At 45.7% G+C, this 21,267-nt stretch overlaps 1 protein-coding gene across 2 annotated transcripts in view; it reads left to right on the forward strand.

Annotated features, from left to right (window-relative positions):
- FBXL2 (F-box and leucine rich repeat protein 2) overlaps positions 1–21,267 on the forward strand; it is a 118,873-nt gene that overhangs the window by 528 nt on the left and 97,078 nt on the right. The window lies entirely within an intron of this gene.

Raw genomic sequence — 21,267 nt, forward strand, 5'->3', positions numbered from 1 at the left:
TGCGGTGCGGGGGGGAAGGCTGAGGGGATTGGGAGGAGGGAGGAGGCAGGGTGAGTGAGAAGGGGATGAGGTGAGTGAGTAGGAGGGAAGGGAATGGGGGTAGTGGGAGGGGGGTGTGCGCTGTGGTGTGTATCTCTGTGTTTGAGGAGGGAGGTATGTATATGACGTGTGTTTCCACTGGCTCCTGGAGGGGATCCTGAGCCTCAGTTGTTTCACAGTGGTTGCTTCCTGTTGAAGGGGACCAGAGCTCTGCCATGCTTTGATATACTTGGGGATACTCTTGTCTTCTGAGGCAGCAGGTTGTATAACCAGAGATCTGTACAGGTTTAATCAAATGTGGTATATGCACAGAGGTAGTCTATAATCTTGTAGTGTCCTCCTACGTGCGAAAACTATAAATGATAGGAGGAGCTCCAGGAAGAAGAGAGATGTGGATGTATCTTGTGTGTTGTTGCCTTTGATTCTGTAGAGGCCTTTTAGTTAGTGGTAACTTATGAAAGGTTTCTTTCCTTTTCCTCCACACGCAAGCATTTCCATCCTTTCTTCCTTCTCTCCAACCTTGCTACTAGTCTGTACGTTTTAAATGTGTATTCATTTAAAAGAAACAAAACATAAAAACCCGTTGGGAAATAAAAAGGGAGATTTTCTTGGCTTCACTGTACTGTTCTACTGTGTAATCAGTTTTGTTTTTGCGAGGAAGACAGTTAATTGAGGAGGCCGTCTTTATGCTAGGTTTGATCTGGAAATCTCCATTACACCACCACCAGATGGACTTCAGATGGGTGCTGACACTTTTACCACCCTTTCATATAGTACTGCTGAGAGCAATATTCGGTGTGCACCCTTTCCATTTCCTCCTCCAAAAAAAGTGTCCTATCTACACTGATGTTTCCATTATCACTTCCAACAGAGGAGCTGCATTGATGGAGTGCTTTCAAATAAGTCTAAAATAGGCACAACTCATCTTCTAAATGTAGGGAAAACTAAGATTTTGAAAATAAAACTCATTTATACAATGTCAATATTGCGTAAGTAGATGCCTTCTAGCTACTGAGATTCAAATATCAGGGGGTAGCCGTGTTAGTCTGTATCCACCAAAACAACGAGGAGTCCAGTGGCACCTTAAAGACTAACAGATTTATTTGGGCATAAACTTTTGTGGGTAAAAGACCCACTTCTTCAGATGCATGGAGTGAAAATTACAGATGGAGGCATTATTATAATATAGTATAATAATGCCTGCATCTGTAATTATATATAGTTATATCTATATATCTATCTATCTATATATATAGAGAGAGAGAGAGAGAGAGAGAGAAAGTATAATAATGCCTGCATCTGTAATTTTGATTCCATGCATCTGAAGAAATGGGTCTTTTACCCATGAAAGCTTATGCCCAAATAAATCAATTAGTCTTTAAGGTGCCACTGGACTCCTTGTTGCTTTTTAGATTCAATTATAGACTTTCTTTGAAGACTGTCATAAGCGATTTTCCCTCTTTGCTGGTGGTAAAGATTCTAATTAAAAGTTTTTTTTGCAGTCTCATTCCAACAAAATTGCAATTATGAAAGTAAACAGGCAATGTCTTCACAGGTGAAATCAAGTTAATGATGCTAGATAAGCCCTCTTGTTCTAATATGAGTCCTAGTTGTTGGGCAGCCCCATACTTTTAATTTGAAGGCTAATGAAAAAGACCTGTTAATAAATGGAATATATTGTTTTTGATTTTCGAATATTCACTGTGCGAACACGTTTACATGGACCATTTTCTTTGTAAAGATTATAACAAGGCTTTTGTTTCCCCGTTTTCTTTCAGATCTGCATAATTTCAATAGTTTGATGTTAAATTGAATGAGCAAGAAATTATGTTGACCAGTTAACACCAGGTGTTGTTATAATGGTGAACCAATGATGTTCCCTGCAAAATAGTAAAAGGGAAGTAAATTAGGGCTACAGAGGTGCCTTTAAAGTTAGTCTGAGATAAGGTAGTGCTGCTAAATGTGGAAACCTGTTTTTGTTTTTTTGTTTTTGTTTTTTTTAAGTGAGAGCCAGAGTTGGATTTCCACTGATATATAGCTGCTCTTTTATCTTGGTCTAGGAAGGCAACACTAATTTCAGAATTATAGCAATGTTGTTTTGAATGGTAATCTTAGATCACTTAAATGGTGAATATTAGCAGTCTTTCAGGTGCTTTGTGAGCTAAAAGTCCATAACTTGGTATAACTTGTTAACTAGGTGCACAGTAATTCTGTCCTTGTTCATGAGAGTTTTTGGATACAGAAAAGGAAGATGACGGAGTTAAGTGAGATGGATTTCATAATTTGAGAGTTTTTTCATAAAGATTCTGCTTAGAGCTCTTTCAGCCAATTAGCCAGCCACTCAGTTCATGTACATTCCTTACAATACATATTTATGATTGATTCCTAATTTCATTCTCTAGCGAAATGCCACATCTGTTTTTCTAATAACCTTTTTATTTCCTATTTAAAATTAATTTCCCTGTTCTGAGAGTACATACACATTTTGTAAAACTGATTTTTCCAGTTGTCAAATGAAATAGTAATGTAACCCAGCTTTCCTGTTTTAAACTCATGCAAAGTTGGAGTTTAGTGATATTTTTAAAAATTCTTTTTTTTAAAGAGTGAAATATTTTATTTATAGTTTATGAAGAACAAAGCCTGCTCTCTGATCCATCGCTCAGTATTGTAAAATGCTATGAATGTGAGAGGATGTGCATATAGCATGTTTTCATGCAGCAGAAGTTGACATTATATTAGACTATTTTTGATCCTTGGGATTTGGTTATTATAGTCCCTGTGAACAGCATTCTAGTGTAGATTGCTTCTGAAACTGGATGCTGTAGAAGTATTCATTTTGGATTTATAAAGTTTCTTGAATGGTCAATGGGAATATCTTCAAATATTTGAAATCCAGATTCAGGTGTACACACGTTTTTAATTTTAGTCTACTCAATTTATCATTATTGGTGAGAATAGAAAATCAAACAAATGGAATCTGATAACAGATGCAAGAGAGGTCCTAGAGTCATAGAACCCTTCTTGACTATTACGTGATCAAAATTGTTAATTATAGTTTGTGTGACTTTTCAGTTTAATCGGCTGAATCCAAAAAGATTCAAAAAATTAAAAAATTGCTGTTGGTAAAATCAAACCAAATACTGTAAAATGGGAAATAGTTGATGTTTTCTTATAATTTAAGAGAATAATATCCCATTTTAAAAGCTGAAATAGAATTGACAATTCAAAATTAAAACAGATTTGTAATTTACGATTCATTTTTGGTAGATTCCTTGTTTGTTTTATTTGGGGAAGGGTAGCCCATTAAGATGTATCTTTGATTTAAAGAACTGCAAAACCGTTGAGTATTTTTGTACATTTGGACTAAATTTTTTGCCATTAGATATGTGCCTTAAAGATATGATTTATGTTTTGTTTTGGGGGGAATATATTAGAAGAATACATGCATAGTAAGTGTGTGAGTTTATATACGTGCGCGCGCTCTCTCTCTTCTCTTTTCTACCAGAATTTTAAATCAATAACAAAATTATTTCAATGACTTCCACAGTTCAGTGGCTGTGGTATCTAACCCTAAATCTGGAATAAAATGTATCATTTTATTCATGGAGTTTGACCTTAACCTACAATCACCTTATTGGGACACGTGAAGGTGCTCCTATGTGGGAGACAGCTCACTTGAGTAACATGCTGTTATAATTTAAATACTGAATGCTGCTCTGAGAGCTAACTTACTTCATGGGTATGGTTTCTCAGGAGCTGATTGACAATGTCAGATCAGCATAATCCCTTCAAAAGAAAACACAGGTTTTCAGTATGTTAATTGGAGCTCTACTTGTAGGGCATTTCCTGATTCTAGACAATATTGCTCCCAGCAGACTTTATGTACATCTAGCCATTACTGGAGAGGGGCTAAAGTCAGATTCCTGCATCATTTCTTTGGAACACAAGGAAAGGTAAAAGCACAATCAGGACGCAGATAAGGACCAACATTTACAAAGGACAGTTTTTGTATTTCCTTCTGCCTTACAGTAGAGTAATCCAACAGTTGCCAAGAGCCACACTTTGAATTTATATTACTTTTTGAATTTTTTGAACAATTTTTAAGGTTCAGGGTGTAACTTGTTTAATATTGTAACCCTGACTCTTCCTGTGGTTATGTTGCCTCCCATCATTGTCTACAGTATACTTGCCTTTAGGAAAAAAATGTGTGGGAGTACACAAGGCTTTAAATATCACTTTCTGAATTACCGCGAAAAGGTGCTTCTTGATTTGGAAAAGTATTTCCTACCCCAGCATTTTTTTTTCCCTATCCTGTTTCAGCCTTAAACAACAAGTAGTTGTATTTTTTTTCTCTTGGATTTGATTAGTGATAAACTAGTTAACCAGTTCTATCCTGAAAATCTAAATCACTAAGCAGCCATCAGCTGCTCTGCATAATTGCTAAACTCATTCAGTATTCCAGGCTTTTGTCCCTAAGGTCTGCTTTACACCTGAAAAGTATCTTGACTCAGCAACATCAGTCAGTACTGTGAAAAGTGTGTGCACTGTATGATGTAGTTAAATGGACCTAACCCCACTATAGATGCAGCTAGATTGACTAAGAGTCTTCCGCCAACATAGCTACTGCTTATTTGGGAGGTGGATTACCTACATCAATAAACATTTTCTCTTGATGTAGAAAACATCTATGCTACAGCAGCACAGCTTCAGCAACATAGTGCTGCTGCTGTAGTGTAGAGATGGCCTTAGGCATTGTCTACACTACAGAGATTTTTGACAAAAGGCAGCTTTTGACACCAAAACAGTGGAGGTGTACAAACTGCAATGCACTTTTGATGACAAAACTCTCCTGTTTTGCCAACAAAATAAAACCACCTTGATGAGAGAGACAGAGCTTTTTGCAACAAAATTTTGTCCACAAAGTGCCAGTGTAGACACCGTGCATTGTTTTGTCACTGTAAATAGTCTCCAGGAGGTGTCCCACAATGCCCATCATGACCACTCTAGTTAGCAGTTCAAACTCTGCTGCCCTGCAGCCAGGTTAATAAGCATCCGCGCCTCCCCCTGCTCCCCAAAGGGTGGGAATTTTTGCAATTCCACTTCCTGTTTGCTTGGCGTGGAGAGCTCATGTCACATCTTCCCAGCTGGCCATGGCAGCTCCGTGTGGCAAACGCTCTCCCACTTAGACCACTGCGGAGTTGTTGGATTTGCTGACTATATGGGAAAAGAAGGCTGTCCAGTCCCAGCTCTGCTCCAACCGTAGGAACTTCAATACTTATGGGCAGATTTCTCATGGCTTGTGTGAGAAGGGCTATGATTGAGACACGGTGCAGTGCAGAGCCAAGATAAAGGGGTTGAAGCAGGCATACCAGAAGGAAGGGAGGCAAATGGTCATTCCATTGCTGCACCCAAGAGCTGCCGCTTCTACAAGTAGCTGGACACCATCCTCTGCAGTGACCCCACCTCTCCATCAAAAGCCTGTGGACTGGTGGGATTGGAGGCAGCGGAAAGTGGACCTAACCCCAAGGATGAAGTTGTGCACAAGGAAGTGGAGTTGGAGGACGTTGTGGAGCCCACTGCAGGGTGGTCCAGTACCACACGAGTCAGGAACTCCCTTCCAGTCCAGAGGGATGTAGCCAGTCCCAGCATTCAGTTTCCAGAAAGCATGGTGCAGGAGCGGAGTAAGTAATCTTTTTGAGTTGATGCTGTTTGGTTACATGGCGTACAGCTGTCCTTTGCTCTGAATATTATAGAAGTGGGTGAAGGAAGGGGTAGAAATTTACAAGACTAGCTGTATTTCAGTGTGCGCCACATTTACCTGCTCAGCTAAGCAGTGTGGTGAAACAGTGTGTTAATGCACACGGAGATTTCACGGGAACCCTCCAGAGAGAGCTCTAGGAAACTTTCCTGGAAGTACTTGGTAATCTTTTGCTGAAGTTTCCTTGGGAAAGCTGCTATGTTTCTTCCCTCGTTTGTGGGAAACTTTCCTGTGCCACTCGGCAGTCGCTTATGCAGGGACCAAAGCAGCACATAGGCGAGCAGCATAGGGACCGGATCTGAACCCAGACGTGTGCAGTAGATGCATCCTTGCTCACCCTCAGGAGTGAGATATCGGCTTCAGTGACCCCTGCCTGTGGAAAATAGTGGCAGAATTTAAAATATTGTCCTCACTTGCTTTAACTGATCCCCTGAAAGCATCACTAACACCCTTGCCCCATTTTGAATGCCCACCCAGGCTGAACTCACCATGTTTAGGGTGTTCGTTGAGATGTGTGTTTGCCAAGGGACAGAGAGAAAGTGATTGCTATGTTAAAAGAGGTATATTTCATTGTAATGATTCAGTGCTGTGAGTGAACAATCAATCATGCTTCTGTGAATTTTCTTGAGCTTCTGCAGATGTGGCCTTCAGGGGAACCCCCTGCACACTGCGGGAGCGCCTCTGCCTGATAAGGAAGCAGCCAAGTTGGAGCACGGAGGACATGTTCAGAGGGGTGCTCCAATCCTCCCATCAGAAAAAACAGAGCACCATGAGAGAAATGGATAGAAAGTATAGTGAGGAGCACATTCTGAAGGTCCATGAGAAGATGATGAAAGTGATAGAGGAGCAAACAGAGATGTTGAAGTCCCTAATCACACTCCTGGCAGAACAGATGCATGCTCACCTCTCCCTTCAGCCCTTACAGAACTGTTTTCTATGCCCTCCCCAAACTCCTTCCATACATTCCTTGCAACTTCCCCAAACATCTCAATATCCTGTTCACTCCAGCTCTTGAGACACCTTCCAAAATGATAGCTGGATTTATGCACAGCTGTGAGAGCCCTCCACTGCTCGGCACTCTTATCTCCATTACCACCAACCCTTTTGTGTGAGTTAATTGGTGTTTAATAAAAACAAACTCTCTGAGAGAGAGAGCCAGTCTTTATTTGTGTCCTACATATAGTGATTGCTGCTGCTAGTAACATATACATGCATTCTAATAATTTGCTTACTACAAATCCCAGTCAGGAATCATCACAAGTGCTAGGCCAAATAAGACAACTGAGTTTATGATGCATGGCAGATTGCTGTATAGAAAAACAGATTACTAGTGCTCATTATCAAAATGTTGCCTCAAAGCCTCCCTGATTCGAATTGCTCCTCCTTGTGCCCCTCCAATAGCCCTTGAATTAGGCTGCTTGAAATCAGCAACCAGGTAACATGACTCGGAGCTCCACTCAGGGCAGACTTTTCACCCTTAGCCTCACAAAGATTATGGAGCATGCAGCTATGACCACTGGAATGTTTTCCTCGCTTAGATCTAAGCTGCATACAGGCAGCACCAGCATGTTTTTAATCTGCCAAAGGCACATTCCACAGTCATTCTGCACCTACTCAGGCTGTTGTTGAAGCACTCCTTGCCACTGTCCAGGTTTCCCTGTAAGCCATCATGAGCCATGGGAGTAAGGGGTATGCTGCGTATCCCAAGATCATGATGGGCATTTCAACACCTCCCCACTGTAAACTTTGATCTGGAAAGAAAGTCCCTGCTTGCAGTTTTCTATAGAGGCCAGTGTTCCTGAAGATGTGTGCATCATACACCTTCACAGACCACCCCACATTGATATCAGTGAAACACCCATATGATCCACAAGCATCTGCAATACCATGGATAAGTACCCCTTTCTATTGATGTACTCTGTCACAAAATGGTCCAGGACCAAAATTGAACTATGCATTCCATCTATCGCCCTGCTGCAGTTACGGAATCCCATTTCCACAAAACCATCTACGGTTTCAAGCACTTTTCAGAGAGTCATGCGATAAGCAGAATGCGATTAATTGCCCTGCACTCTTGTGTTAACACAGCCCCCACAGTTCACTTCCTGACTCCAAACTGATTCATGACTGACTGGTAGCAGTCTGGGGTTGCCAGCTTCCACACAGTGATCTCCATGTGCTTCTCCATTGGTGTCCTTGTGCCTCAGGGCTGGGGTAAGCTCCACACACAGTTCCAGGAAGGTGGCTTTCTGCATCCAAAAGTTCTGAAGCCACAGATTGTCATTCCAGACCTGCATAGCAATGCAATCCCACTACTCAGTGCTTGTTTCCCAAGCCCAAAAGCGATGTCTGCTGTGTGCAGCTGCTCCATGAATCCAAAAGTAATCTGGTGTTGCTTCTTTCCGTGGCACAAAGCAGGTCAGGCAACTCTGATTCCTGGTCAGATTGGTAGCTCATGATTAACTGCATTACCATCCATGATGTGTTAATAACAGAGACCACAGCAGCAGAGAGCAGTTTCACACAGACAGCGGGCACACAGTAAACAGGGGCCGTTGAAAAATGCTGCAAAAAAGGTCAGAAGACTGTGGAATGCAGGGACAGAAAATAATACATCATGGGACATTGACTCAGCAGCCATGATGTGCTGCGAGCCACTCTGCCTTCCCACAAGTCCTAGCTGCGGAAGGTGGTAAGTAGCACACTGGGGTAGGTACCCACAGTGTACTGCTCTCACTGTCGATGCTAGAACACTAAGTGTGGACACACTCTGTCAACAGAGAGAGCGTAGCATGAACATGCAGTAGAGATAGTGATCAACATAGTTTTTGTCAAAAAAACTCTAGTGTAGATAGCCTTAGAGGCTGATACTGAGGTCAGCTTCACTAAGGAAACAATCTCCTTCCATTTTATGACTTCAGTTTGCTGTGGTATGGGAAGGCTACTCAAATGTAAAGGGTTATAATATTTTAGTGTGCTTGCAATTCTGAAGCTTTTCTCTATTTGTATTACGTATTTAGGGCAAGAATAACTAGGATCTTTTATTTCTACCATTCAAAGCCTTGGAATTTAGACAAAGGTCAACTGTGTAGAAAGTTAGATAAAACTTATGCAACTTCTCCAGTTTTCAATTTCTTCCCTTTGTTGGAACATTTTAAAAATACTTTTTGAAAGCTTGAGTCTGATCCTGCTCCCAGTGAAGTCAGTCAGAATTTCTATTTAGTGATTTCTCTGTGATTATGAAAAGGTGCCCTTGTAACTGAGGGCTATTATATTATAGGCAGAATGAGTATACCGTTGTCACTGTGCCTCAGTGGGTCACAACTGAGAATACCAAATTCAGGACAAACTGCTAAGAAATAGGGCAGGCACAACCCAAAACTGGTGGTTATTCTTCCATAAGATATACCAAACCAGCAACAACTTCTGTCTCACCACATTGGCTAACAAGAAGTCAGAAATGCAGCCTCCTTAGACACTAGACTTAATGGTGGGTGGTTATTTAAAACCAATTACATCAACCAAGGCGGAGTTCTGCTCTCAAAGGAGCAACCACTTACCCAGGTCAATATATAACTCAGATCTGGCCTAATAATCATGCTGTTGCCAATCCTGTAGTATATGATATCTAAAGGTTTATTTATAAGAAGAAGTGATAGTGAAAATTGGTTAAAGGACTCAAATACACACAATATTTGCAAAGTTATTGGATCAGGCTTGAAACAGTGATGGCATAAACTACTGGCTCAAGTCAAGTCTCTGATTGCTTCAGATGATTGGAAGGTCCTCAGTCCTTTAGTTAGAATGCTCCCATTAGTATGAGTCCGTAGTCCAGAGATCAAAGCAGGAAAGAGGCAAAATTGAGATGTTTCCAGTGCATTTTATAACTTTTGCCATGTGGAGGGAAACTCAATGTTCCAAGCAAAGCCCTCAGCACAGTTTGTGGAAAAGTACAGGCACAAGATGGAGTTCAGTACCACATGGTCTAGTCACATGTCCTTGCATGCTTCAGTGAGTCATACCAGAGCCATTACTCATATTTTAGCTAGAATCCTCCACAGGAAAGTCCGTTAGGTAGGGATAGGCTTCTTCTATGGCCCACTGTGTTTGTTGGTGAGCCATTAACTTGAATACTCCATTCACAATGTGCCAGCTAGACTGTATGTAAATTACTTTGTGGGTATTACCACTGGAACAAAAACATTTGAAATGCAGGTACTGTGACACAGTAGGGAGTGGGGCGGATTGACCTGGGAATGTCATCTAGTTTCACTGAGACTGTCTGCAGGGGGGATGGGATAGCAGGGGGTGACTTTACTTGAGGGATGATACCTGAGTCTGTATGCTAAGCCAGCAGGGGGGTTGTGCCAGGTGATACCTTTGCCTGGGAAACTGGACAAAGGCTGGAGGAGGAGCTGGGGGGAAGGGGAGTGAGACTGCTGGAAGGGGTTTTTCAGTCTTAGTCTGACTGGGGATTTGGTTGGGGTCTAAGCTCCCTACCCCCTAGAAGGACCTGACTAAGGGGTCCTGTTTATGCCTACAAGCTCTGGTTTGGACTGTGTTCCTGTTGTCTAATAAACCTTCTGTTCTACTGTCTGGCTGAGAGTCATGGTGAATCGCAGGAAGCCAGGGGTACAGGGCCTTGTCTCCCGCAAACTCTGTGACAACTGGTGTCAGAGGTGAGATCTGCTGCACCCCATGGATGGCGCTTCCTGCAGTAAGTGACTGGGAAGCAGTAAATGAAGAGGGATTGACAGGGACCAGGTGTGCTGAAGAGTCAGCGAGAAGCAGTCTTGCGGTGGAGAAGTCCGCAGCTTGACTCTGGGGGAGAGATGGTGACCTGGAGAAGGGCTGGCACACGAGGGATTCCTCCTGGAAACCAGCACGTGGGCCTTCAAGTGGGCAGCAGGAGGATTTATAATAAGCGCCTTAAGAGCGACCTGCTGGAGCTGTGCAGGCAGAGGGGGCTGCGCATTGGGAAGCTCACCAAAGAACAGCTTATTGTCCAGCTGGAGGAGGGTGATCGCTCAGAGGAACCAATCGCTGTCTTGGAGGGAATCAGCCTGGCAGATGGTAGGCGGGCACCAGGGTCTGTCCCAGCTGGGAGTGGTCAGCCGGCTGCTGAGGGCATCTTGAGACCCCCTCCTTCCTATGCCCAGGGGAGGGGCCAGGAGGAGCCCAGTGAATACCGAGGGCTCTCTAACCCCTGCAGCCAGCAGGGGATCCTCCTGGCGGAGCTCCCCATTGCTGGAGCTGAGGCAGCTGGGATGGGAGAGGGAGCTAAAAATGAGAGAGTTGGAGCTGAGGCAGCAGGAACTGCAGGAGGAGTGGGAAGAACAGGAAGAGCAGCGTCAGCATGAACTGGAGCTGGCGAGGCTGAGGAGCAGAGAGCCCCCTGGTGCAGTGAGTGAGGGGGAACCCAGGACTTCATAGAGCTTTGATAAGCGCATCCTGTCCCAGCGTAAGGAAGGGGAGGACATAGGTGAATTCCTGATTGCCTTTGAGAATGCCTGCGAACTGCACCAGGTTGACCCAGCAGACAGGCTCCGGTTTCTCACCCCCTTACTGGACCCCAAAACTGTGGCAATGTACAGCTGAATGGAAGGCGTGGAGAGAGGGGACTACGAACTATTCAAAAAGGCCCTGCTAGGTGAGTTTGTGCTGACTCCCAAGATATCCCGAGGTTCCAGAGTCAGTATAACACCCCTGAGGTCTCATATCTGCAACTGGCCATCCATGTGGATGGATATGCCCACAAGTGGGCAGGTAGGGCCCAGATGAAGGAGGACCTGGTTAAGCTGATTGTACTGGAGCAACTATATGAGTTATGCCCATCTGACCTGAGGCTATGGTTGGAGGACAAAAAGCCAGAGAACCTGAAACGCGCAGGGCAGCTGGCTGATGAGTTTGTGAAGAGCTGGTAAAGCGGTGGCAGGGAGGAGTCCCAAAGGAACAGGCTTGCCATGATGCAGAGAGAGTGCCCCCATGGGACCTCCCAAAGGGGGAATATGGAGACCCCCCTCCCAAGGGGAACAACCGCTGTCAGGACCAACCAACTGGCTCAAGGGAACCAACAGGACATGAGCTGCTGTCACTGTGGCCAGAGAGGCCACATACGGACCCAGTGTCCCAAGCTTAAGGACAGCTTGAGCAGACCGACCCCACACCAGGTTAACTGGGTAGGGACCCAGCTGGACAAGGGGCAGGCTTCCCAGGCAAGGGGGGCTGACAGCTTTTCAACTGCTCAGGAAGGCGGAGGGGCCCAGACCAGCTCCTCTGGAGGGCTGGGTGCTCCGGACTCAAGGTTCTCCATTTACAGAGTGGACATGGGGCTGTCCCTGTGGAGCGAGTGCCTTGTTCCCCTGGAGGTGGATAGGAGGAAGGTCAGTGGATACTGGGATATGGGCGCGGAGGTGACACTGGCCTGATCTGAGGTGGTGACCCCAGATCAGGTGGTGCCCAACACCTACCTGACCCTGACAGGGGTGGGTGGAACCCCATTCAAGGTGCCTGTGGTGAGGGTCCATCTGAAATGGGGGGGCCAAGGAGGGTCTGAAGGACATGGGGGTGCACCACTATTTGCCCACTGAGGTGTTGATGGGAGGGGACCTAGAGGACTGGCCAAGCAACCCCCAGAGTGCCCTGGTCATGACCCAGAGCAGGTGAGCGGCACAACGCCCTGACCTTGGGAAGGGTACCTTACCTGAGGCACAAGACCCCATCCTGGAGGGAAGGGAGTTCTCAGGGATACGGCTCAGAGGGGCTGTAGCCTCAGACCCAGCCGGCGAGAGGGAGCAGGTCCCCATTCCTTCCCCTGCCGCTGAGTTGCAGAAAGATTCCTCCTTGTGGAAGCTAAGGGACCTGGTCGACCTCAGGGAGGCACAGACCATGAGGAGAGGTTGCCAGGAGAGGTTCCTGTGAGAGAAGAGGTTCCTGTACTGAGAATGGGCTCCCACAAGGGAAATGGAGTCATGAGGGAGCAGGAGGCAGCTGGTGGTCTCCCAGAAGTATCACCACAAGCTGCTGTACCTGGCCCAAGACCTCCCTCTCGCAGGGGATCTGGCGCACCTGGCAGAGGCTGCTACAGAACTTTTACTGGCCTAGGGTCTTTACTACTGTCCAGTAGTATTGCCAATCCTGTGACCCCTGTCAGTGGATAGGGAAGGCCCAGGACAAGGGGAAAGTGGCTTTGAGACCTTTGTCCATCATAGAGGAGCCATTCCAGAAGGTGGCCATGGACATAGTGGGACCTTTCAGCAAGATGACCTGGTCAGGGAAGAAATACATTCTGGTGGTAGTAGATTTTGCCACCTGCTACCCTGAGGCAGTGCTCTTATCTTCCGTTGAAGCAGACACTGTGGCAGATGTGCTGCTAACCATTTTCAACTAAGTGGGGTTTCCCAAGGAAGTCTTGACAGACCAAGATCCAACTTCATGTCGGCCCTGCTCCGGTACTTGTGAGACAAATGTGTGGTCCGGCACAACTGGGCCTCAGCATACCACCCGCAGTCTCATGAGCTGGTGGAGAGGTTCAACAGAACGTTAAAGGTTATGCTGAAAACCTTTATGAACCAGCACCCGAAGGATTGGGACATGTACTTACCTCACCTGTTGTTCACATACAGGGAAGTGCCCCAGGAGTCTACCCGGTTTTTGCCTTGCAAACTATTATGTGGCAAGAGGGTAAGGGGGCCCTAGACCTGATGAGAGACAAATAGGAGGGGAAGGCCATTCCTGATAGAGAATCAGTGATGGGGTATGTCCTGACCTTCCGAGAAAGACTTGTTGAGCTCATGGGCCTGGCCAGGGAGAATCTGGCCAGAGCCCAGAGGAAGCAGAAGGTCTGGTATGACTGCACGGCATGGACTCGTGCCTATGCTACTGGGGATCAGGTGATGGTTCTCATCCCTGTGAGGAAAAACAAACTACAGGCCACCTGGGAAGGTCCTTTCAAAGTTGTCAAACAGCTAAATGAGAAACTATGTGGTGGAGCTGTCTTACCAGGCACACCACCGCTGGGTGTGCCATGTCAATATGATGAAGCCATACTACGACAGGAAATGTAGTGTGGACACTGGGAGAAGCAGGGAGATGACCCTTTAGTAGATCTATTCCCTGGGACAAGAGCTGGCTCCTTCCAGGAAACAATTCCTCTATCTGATCGGCTGACCTCTGCTCAGCAAGCTGAGATCGGGGAGGTGCTGCATCTGCACTGGCAGCTGTTTTCCAACCAGTCTGGAGGCACTAATCTGACTGTCCACCTGGTGGAGACCGGATCACACCCCGCCTATAAGATGCTCCCCCTTCTGAGTCACAGGGAAAACTGCTCAGGGCCTGGAAAGAGAGGTCAGTGACATGCTGGCTTTGGGGGTGATCCAGCCATCTTCCAGCCCTTGAGCCTCGCCGGTGGTGCTCGTCCCCAAAAAGGACTGGTTGATCTGGTTCTCTGTGGACTATCGGAAGCTCAGTGCCATCACTGTATCTGATGCCTCCTACCCCATGCCCAGGCCTGACGAGCTCCTAGACAATCTGAGAGGAGCTTGGTACTTTACCACCACGGATTTTACAAAGGGCTACTGGCAAGTGCTGCTGGTTGTAGATTCCAGGCTGAAATTGGCCTTTATCATCCCTCTGGGGCTCTATGAGTTCCTGATCCTGCCTTTCGGCCTCAAAGGGGCACCTGCTACCTTCCAGCACCTGGTGAATCAGCTACTGAGGGGGATGTAGAGTTTTGCTGTGGCGTATATTGATGGCATCTGTGTCTTTTAGTCAGACCTGGGAGGACCATGTGTCCCTGGTTAGATAAGTGCTGGACTGACTCCAGGAGTCGGGGCTGACCATAAAAGCTGAGAAGTGCAAGGTTGGAATTTCTGAAGTAGCTTATCTGGGCCATCAGGTGTGGAGTGGCTGCCTAAAGTTGGAACCAGCCAAAGTGGAGGTGATCCAAGACTGGCCCGATCCCCAAACCAAAAAGCAGGTCCAAGCCTTTATTGGGATGGCGGGGTACTATTGAAGATTTGTGCCCCACTTTAGCTCCATAGCCACCCTCGTCATTGAGCTGTGCAAGAAGGGGAGGCCAGACAAGGTGGTCTGGACCAAGGAGTGCCAGAAGGCTCTCTGGGCGGTGAGGGAGGCTCTGGTCAGTGGCCCTGTTCTGGCAAACCCAGAATTTGACAAGCCCTTTATGATGTTCACCGACGCCTCAGACGCAGGACTGGGGGCAGTGTTAATGCAAGATGATGAAAAGGGGGAGAGAGACCCCATCATGAACCTGAAGAAAAACTTGCTACCCCGGGAGCAAAACTACATGGCCATCGAGAAGGAATGCCTGGCCATGGTGTGGGCCCTTAAGAAACTATAACCATATCTATTTGGGTGACACTTCACCGTGTACACCGACCACTCTCCCCTGACCTGGCTGCACCAGATGAAAGGAGCCAACGCCAAGCTCCTGAGGTGGAGCCTGCTCCTGCAGGACTATGATATGGACGTGGTCCATGTGAAGGGAAGTGCCAGCATGATAGCGAATGCGTTGTTCTGGAGAGGGGGCCCTGAAATTCCCCAGGTCACGGGTCAGAGGGACCCCACTCAGTTCAGTCTCGAAGAGGGGAGAGATGTGACGCAAGGTTGTGGTCTAAGCTCCCTGCCCCTGAGAAGGACCTGACAAAGGGATCCTGTTTATACCTCCAAGTTCTGGTTTGGACTGTGTTACTATCGTCTAATAAACCTTCTGTTCTACTGAGAGTCACGGTGAATTACAGGAAGCTGGGGGTGCAGAGCCTTGTCTCCCCCAAACTCCGTGACAGGTACATAGTCAATATTCATAACTTCAGATACAAAAATGATACATGAATACAATCATATTCAGCAAATCATAACTTTTTCATTTGAGTAAGAGTAATAGGACACTGTGTCAGTTCAGTCCTTGCTCTCAGTATCAACAAGGATGTGAGTTACAGGGTATGGCTACACCTGAAATTTCAAAGCGCTGCCGCGGCAGCGCTGTGGGAGCACTGCTACGGCAGCACTTTGAAGTGTGTGTGTGTGTGGTCGGAGTGCCAGCGCTGGGAGAGAGCTCTCCCAGCACTGCATGTAAACCACATCCTCTACGGGTTTAGCGTGCAGTACTGGGAGCCACGCTCCCAGCGCTGCTGCACTGATTACACTGAGGCTTTACAGCGCTGCATCTTGCAGCGCTCGGGGGGGTGTTTTTTCACACCCCTGAGCACGAAAGTTGCAGCGCTGTAAAGTGCCAGTGTAGCCATACCCACAGTGGTGAGTTTAAGTGGATCAATGATGTTTTGGAGTGTGGTCAGAGAAGCTTCTTCTAAAACCTTAGGAACAGTTGGGATGACTTGCCTCCTTCTGGGGTTCAGTCATTCTCTGGATATTGCAGAATAATCCCTGTAATGAATGACACTTTTATTTCTGGGGCTCAGAAAAAATATTTTTGGAGAATATGTGCTCTTTGCCTCTGAAATGTAATAAGCTATTTTTCAAAAAATCTCCTGTAGGAGGGATTCTTCCCACTCCCTGTGGCTGCCTTGGCCTTATAGGGATTGTCAAAGTTGAATTGCATGTGAACTGCCTCATCCCCAGAGCAGTGCATCAGAAATGTATGTAGGCATGCTGGTTACATGAGATGAGTACAAATGGCCATCAGCAAAACTTAACAGCACTTTGTGTAAACAAAAAACAACTTTAAGTCTATTTTTTTCAGTCGTAATCTTAAGGGTCATTTGTTTAAAGCAAAACAAAACATGTAAACAAACTTTCCAGGTTGAAATGTCCCTTTAATCTCTGCCAGCACACAGCAGATTACTTAAATTGAAGCTCCATCCTGAGGATAGGGCCATTGACTAGTGATTACCTGTTCCTGGAGGCTGGACATCAACAGCCTGAACTATATAAAGCAGAGGTTTCAAACTCAAATGACCAGGAGGACCACATGAGGACTAGTGCATTGGCCCGAGGGCCGCATCACTGACCCCCGCCTTCACTGCCCCTGGCCCTGCCCCCACTCCACCGCTTCCATGAGGCTCCGCCCCTGCCCTATCTCTTCTTCACTTCCTCCCCTGAGCGCGTGACTCCCTGCTCCCCCCATCCCTCCTGGAAAGTGCTAAGCGCCACCAACAGCTGTTTGGCTGCTTGGCGGTGGGAAGCGCCTGGAGGTAGAAAAAAAAAGAAGAGTAATGTAGTATAGTATTAAAATATAGTATGCTATTAAAAGTCAATTTATTAACTTTTTTATTAACTTCTTTAACTGTAATGTGAAAAGTCAGTGCTAATTTTGACAGTCATTTCATTTTTGGCCACTTAGCTGGCAGCGTTTTGCATCAACCAGAGCATCAGTATTAGGTTTGATATCCTGAGACAAAACCAATCCCAGTGTTGCTTTCAAATGTTCATCAGTGAGCCTTGACCTTAACGCAGATTTGTTGATCTTCATGGAAGAGAAAAACTGTTCACATATATATCTACTTCCAAACATTGCCATTATCCTTGTGGAATCAGAGAATAACATAGAAGATCTTTCTTGTGAAAGAAACCTGTAGAATTCTGGAATTCCAATATCTGTATGCTTCTGCTTCAAAATGGTGTCACACTGAAGCTCCACTAACTCCATCTGCATTTCTTCTGCAACATAGTCAATTTCATCAGCAAATGGTGTGGAAAAAAGTTGAAAATGTGGTTCAAGTGCCTTGACATCTTTAAACCGCACATCAAACTGTTTGTGTAAGTTAGAAATGATGTCTGCATAGTCTTTCAAGAATTTGGGTTCAACTTTTCCTAAGGAATTCAGTCGAGAAATGAACCAAATTGCCAGCAATCAGCTGTTTCCCCCATAAAGTAAGCTTGACTTTGAATGACTTAACACTGTCATACATCTGTGTTATCACATGTTTTCTCCCCTGAAGATTCAAGTTCAGTGCATTCAGCTGATCAGTTACATCTGTTAGAAAAGCAAGGTTGCAGATAAAAGTGGAATCATAAAGCTGTGGAACCTCCTTGTTTTTCATTTTCATGAAGGAAACAATCTTCTCTCTAAGTACAAAAAAAGCTTCAAAACATTTCTACGATTCAGCCATCTAACTTGAGTATGATACAGAAGTTCCCCATATTCACTGTCCATACTTGCTAGAAAAGAAGTGAACTGTCTGTGATTCAGCCCTCGTGCACGTGTAAAATTAACAGTTTTAACAACTACATCCATAACTTCCTTTATTTGTAGACTTTTACTACACAGGGCTTCTTGGTGCAAAATACAATGTATACTGGTGAAGCTAATTCCTGGTATACTGAGTCTGTTCAGTTTGATCTTCAATAATCCAACCACACCAGTATTTTCAGAGCATGTTGATGGCGCGCCGTCCGTAGCCAAAGATACGAGTTTGTTCCATGGCAGCGCAGCTTTTTCAATGCACTCTTCCAGTCCTTGAAATGTGTCATGTCCTGTTGTGGTACCCTTCAGTGGCATTAAGTCTAGCAATTCTTCAGTTATATTCAAATTGCAATCCACACCTCTAATGAACACTGCACGCTGTGCGGTATCTGATACATCTGTACTCTCATCAAGAGCAATTGAAAATGCTCCGAAGTCTTTTGCCATTTGAATCAATTGTTTTTGCACATTATCTGCTAAATCCATTATCCTGCAGGCAGCTATATTGGCAGAGAAGCTTATGCCTTCAGAAACTTTCTTCCTATCAGGACATAAAATTTTGCTGGCCTTCATAAGACATTCTTTTATGAGTAAGCCTTCTGTAAAAGGTCGCGATGATTTAGCTATCATTTCACTTATCACAAAACTTGCTCTTACTGAATCTTCGCTAGACTTGTTAATTCCCGGAAAGAAATTTCTTTGCTTGGCAAATGCTGCTTTATGTTGCTGAACTTTTCCTCTTGGATTTTTCCGGTGAATGCATCATGTTGTAGTGCCAACGCACGTTACGTTCCTTGGGAACAGCAATAGTTTGCTGACAAATAAGGCATTGAATGTTATCTTTTATCTCTGTGAAAAAATATAAGTTCTCCCATTTGTCTTGAAAAACTTTCTACCATGAGTATTCTTTTTTCCGACGAAGTCATTTCCAAGCGGGTTTAATAAAATATATACTCAGTAAAGCCCCCACACTGCACTGGGCTGCACCATCACTCCACTCCTGCTCTGCCTCTTTCAGGGGTGGCAGGTTTGTAGAAATGGTGGTGGTGTGCAGAACCTGCCCTCCCTAAACTCCGCCCCCACCTGCCTAAAGCTCTGGGAGGGTGTTTGGATGGGGGGGGGGGGTCTGGGGTGCAGACTCTGCGATAGAGTTTGGGTGTTGGGTGCAGGCTCCGGGCTGGACAGGAGGTAGGGGTACAGGCTCTGGAATGGAGTTTGGGGATAGGAGGGGGTGCAGGGGTGAGGATGAGAGGTTTGGGGCATTGGAGAGGCTCGGGGCATTGGAGAGGCTCAGGACTAGGGCAGCCTGCCCTGACCCTAGTGGAGGGGGGCACTAGGACCCTGTGGCAGCAGGTGATGCTGGAAGCTGGCAGAGCTGAGTGGAGTCAGCATGAGCTGCAGGCTCCGGTGAGGGGGCAGCAAGTGAGGCTGGGGAACACTTGGGGGAGGTGTGTGGGGGTGGCAGGCATGGCCGGGGGAGAGACCTGGCCCCAAACATTGGGGAGCAGCGCATGAGGAGCTTAGCTGCTATGTAAAATAACTCGGGGGGTGGGGGAGCAGGGATGAGGGGAGTTTTGGCATTGACAGGAAGTAACTGGGGGTGGGGGGCATGCAGGGAGCTTGGTGGGCTGGCCTGCAGGCCACATGTTTGAGACCCCTGGTATAAAGAAATAGCTGAACTGTCTAGTTGGTGTCTGGTTCCTGATCTAAACACTGATATGAACTTGTAATCAAGGGGGCAAACCTAGTTTTGGGGTTTGAAAGACTGATATCTACCAGAGGTCTACACTGGAGTTGGAGATGACCTCTGGTAATCTTTCAGCATGCATGTAGGTTTTTAGATATGTTTTCTTTGTAATGCTTTTGCTCTAAGAATATAATATGCTTTGAAGACTGGTTAGTAATTGGTGTACACTATGCTAGCCCTAGGAGAAAGAGATAACCACAGGTGCTGATACCTGGTCAGTTTCAATCTCATATTGAAGTGCAGAAGGATTGCAAGCTTAAACCACTGGTCTGAAGGGGGAAAGAAATAGGTCTCTGCCCCCAGAGAGGTGATGGCTGGAAAGCCTAGAACCTTAAATAGGTGCCCTCAAGGAACACCTGGGGTGTGTATGTCAAAGATGCACTTAACCCTGAAACTATAATCATTATAAATAATGACAATAACTTTAAAACTTGTGCTTCAGGACTTAAACAAATCCCTAATTATTAGACATCAGGTTGAAATCTTTGTGTGGGGACAGATTATTTCACATATGCCTACTGCAGAGTTATGCTGGTCTCTGGAGATAGGATACTGGACGAGATGGACCAGTGGTCTGATCCAGTATGCTACATCCTATATTAAACATTTGCCCAGTTATTTTGCCTCCCTCCTTGGTTATATGAGAGAGTATATTTGTAGGTTACAGGAAATTTTTTTGAGTGCCTCCTATTTAAATATTGGTAATACAGTACTGATATGGATTCTGTAGTACTAGGGATAGGACTAAGCCTCCACAACTAAAACACATAGAATCATAGAATATCAGGTTGGAAGGGACCTCAGGAGGTCATCTAGTTCAACGCCCTATTCAAAGCAGGACCAAGCCCCAAGTAAATCATCCAGCCAGGGCTTTGTCAAGCCTGACCTTAAAAACCTCTAAGGAAGGAGATTACACCACGTCCCTAGGTAACCCATTCCAGTGCTTCACCACCCTCCTAGTGAAAAGGTTTTTCCTAATATCCAACCTAAACCTCCCCCACTGCAACTTGAGACCATTACTCCTTGTTTTGTCATCTGGTACCACTGAGAACAATCTAGATCCATCCTCTTTGGAACCCCCTTTCAGGTAGTTGAAAGCAGCTATCAAATCCCCCTTCATTCTATTTTTCTTCTGCAGACTAAATATTTCTGGTTCCCTCAGCTGCTCCTCATAAATCATGTGCTCCAGCCCCCTAATCATTTTTGTTGCTCTGCGCTGGACTCTTTCCAACTTGTCCACAACCTTCTTGTAGTGTGGGGCCCAAAACTGGACACAATACTCCAGATGAGACCTCACCAATGCCGAATAGAGGGGAATGATCACGTCCCTCGATCGGCTGGCAGTGCTCCTACTTATGCAGCCCAAAATGCTGTTAGCCTCCTTGGCAACAGGGGCACACTGTTGACTCATATCCAACTTCTCATCCACTGTAATCCCCAGGTCCTTTTTTGCAGAACTGCTGTTTATCCAATTGGTCCCCAGCCTGTAGCAGTGCGTGGGATTCTTCCATCCTAAGTGCAGGACTCTGCACTTGTACTTGTTGAACCTCATCAGATTTT

This window comes from Chelonoidis abingdonii, chromosome 2 (assembly GCF_003597395.2).
Source record: "Chelonoidis abingdonii isolate Lonesome George chromosome 2, CheloAbing_2.0, whole genome shotgun sequence".
NCBI lineage: Eukaryota > Metazoa > Chordata > Testudines > Testudinidae > Chelonoidis > Chelonoidis abingdonii.